The sequence below is a fragment of the Drosophila ananassae genome, chromosome XL (genome assembly GCF_017639315.1).
Source record: "Drosophila ananassae strain 14024-0371.13 chromosome XL, ASM1763931v2, whole genome shotgun sequence".
Classification (NCBI taxonomy): domain Eukaryota; kingdom Metazoa; phylum Arthropoda; class Insecta; order Diptera; family Drosophilidae; genus Drosophila; species Drosophila ananassae.
Genome location: NC_057931.1, coordinates 6285472 through 6288510, shown reverse-complemented (window position 1 = coordinate 6288510; position 3039 = coordinate 6285472).

The window sequence follows — 3039 nt, the reverse complement described above, 5'->3', positions numbered from 1 at the left end:
TTCCTGATATATAACTAATGAGTTTGTTGGTTTTTTTTCAAGTGTAGAAGTATCAGGTATGGTGTAGTCTCCCCTTTGCTGCTGAAAGTTGAAGCGTGCGAGTGAGAAGTTGAGTACGGTTATGAATATTCTTGAATTTTAATTTCCAGCCAACTGCCCAGGGGCTAGGGGAAACTTAAAGGCGGACAGGGGGAAGGGGACAGGGGGCTGAGAATCGGTTAGGGGGCGTGGCTGGGTGAGAAGGCGGCGGCAGTGCATCCATCAAGTTCACACGCAGCTAGCCACAGTGGAGTGAGTCAGATACATTTTTAACAAAATATTAAAGATATAAAGGTTGAAGATTTTGTTGCACATTTTTTTATAAAAATATATTAAGACTTTAAATATTTTTTTTCTCTTCTGATTGAAGCTTATTTCATACAAATTCTTATTTTAAAAAAATGTATAAATTCATCTAAAAATATACAGTAGAAGATTTGAGAGAACTTCAACTTAAGAGCTTCAAACTTTTCACTTTTTCTTAAATAAATGTCATAAAATAAGGATTGTTTGTCTTTTATTTTTTTTATATTTAGTCCAAGCTTAAAGTAAATATTTTATTTAATATTATTAACCAAAAAACTATTTTAGTAAATTATTTGGAGCTCTTCCAAGGCCTTCTTCCATGGTATCTCCAGCATCAGTCGCAGTCACAGTCGAAATCTGGGGAGTTGGATGCCCAAAAGGCAAATTCAACAAAATGCAACTCAGAGACAGACAGAGATAGGGGTTTTTTTTTTTAGAGAAAAGGAGACAAGAATAGCGGACAGCGGACAGTGGACAGCGGACACCGGACACCGGACGACTCACAAATGTAATACACACATCAGGCAAATAAATTAGAAGGCAACTCCTTCGGCAGAAGCGTCAGGTAAGCCGCGCCCCCCGTTCGCACTCGCACTCTGGCCAGGATCGGGTGGGACAGGAGTCCTGGTGGAGGGAGGACCCAGAGCAGAGCAGGGCAGGTCATCCTTACCAGGCCTGGCTGGCATTTGCAGTTGTACAAAATGGAGCCGGGAGAGTAATGCAGACAATCCGTCATGCAGGTGTGAATGATTCATTAATTTCTCGCCTTCATACGAATTTTCAGTTAACATGCGAGCGGAACCGAAACGAGCCTCAAAGAGTTACGCACACAGTGAGAAAAAGAGGGGCTACTTTATAGAAAAAAATTTAAAAAATTATAAATCATATTCTATAGTTTTTTAAGAAGTTTAAAAGAGAATAAAAGGATAACTTTTTCTCAATATTATATTAAAATTTAAAGTTTCCAAAACAGTTTCGAACTTGTAGTTAGAGTTGTTCGTTTTTTTGTGAGTGTCCTGGTAAGCGGTAAAGAGCATATACTTTTTTTTGTGGGTCTGGTCTGGGGCTGGAACTCATCCCTGGCAGCTCCTCCATCCTCCATCCTCTACTGCCAGCTCCTTCTTGGAGCCACAACTTCCAAGCTTAACGTCTTCATTACGCACAGCCACGGTCTTCAATTCAAAAAAAAACAAAAATACAAAAAAAAACAAAAAAAAAAGGTAAAAAAATAAACTTCTTTTAGGCCAAAAAGAAATCCAGAAGAGCCACTCGCTGTCTGCGTTGCCAATTGGGTTTTGCATTTTCAATTTCGCGGCATTTCCTTTCGAGATCCTTGGGCCTAAAAAAAAAGATCAAGAACTGCAGCTACCAGCGGGTGGCTAATTAGCCAGCTCTGAGCCGATATTGGCCAATTGGTTAATTGGTAGACCAGTTTCCCCCTAATTGAATTAGACCCCAAAAATAAACCTCCAAGAGATTTCACACGAATTCTATTTGGGATTTCGAAAATTTAAATGATTTTTGTTGCCGTTTCTCAACAATTCAGGCTTTTTATTACACCTACTTTTCGGGCCAACTCGCAGAGGGCCCGAAATGAAGGCGTTAACCAAGTTTAATACATTTATTTGGGCCAGGATTGCGACTGCGGACTTGAACTTTGTCTGGCAACAGGAGATGGAGGGCTGAGGCCGAGGCTTGGAGCTGGAGGAGCTGGAGCTGGAGCTGGAGCTGCCATATCTGTCCAAAGTAATAATTATGTTTCACGTTGTTATCCTAATTTACGTGCCCCAGAACAGAGACCTAAACAGACAGAGTTCCAAAGGACTGGGGAGGGCACTGAGAGAAATTGTTATTATATTTTTGCGAGGGAAAAATAAGGTTCTTTATTTTTTTTTATTTAATCAAGTATTAGCTCTTTATCCCTTTAAAAAGAGTGAGAGTAAAGATAGTAATTCCTTTAAAAATATACTTTGGTTATGATATACTAAGATTTAAAGGTATTTGGGATAAGTTTAAATTATTTATACATTTTATAAGGAATTATTGGGATTAAATATCATAAGCACCTAGCTTAAATCTGAAAAAAGACAGAAAGCTAAAAGGAGTTCGAAAAAGTGAAGTAAACTTGACACTTACATAGGTTGAAGGCCTTTGAAATGCTAAAAATATTATTCTTAAATTGATTTTTATTGTTTTTGAACTATTATATGTGTATCTATAGGTATATATAGGTAATATATACATATCTCTTATTAAATATTATTTAAATTTTTCTGCAAGTGCTTAGTTCGATACTCAGTCACAACAACCGCTGCCCTGGGGCTATGAAAAAAAATTCAAAAAAAAAAATAAAGTTTAAAAAAGTAAAGCCAAAGCTGAAACTGAAACCAAAGTCTCATCATCATCGCTGGCCCGTTTTGTTGGCCGTTTCTGTCCGTTTTGGCCTTTCGTCTTCCGTCTCTGGGTCGTCGCATTTCACTGGAAAAATATTAAACACAAAGCGAGATACTGAAAATTGATTTCTCACCTTCGTGCACGTTATGTTATGGAAGGTGTCCATCGTCGGTCGTTTCTGTAGTGTTCTGTAGCTTATAATTAATTAATATATATATATATATATATCGTACCTGGGCAAGCACATGTACAAATACAGGTATAAAATAAACGGATTTGGATATAGCACTTCGTGATTTG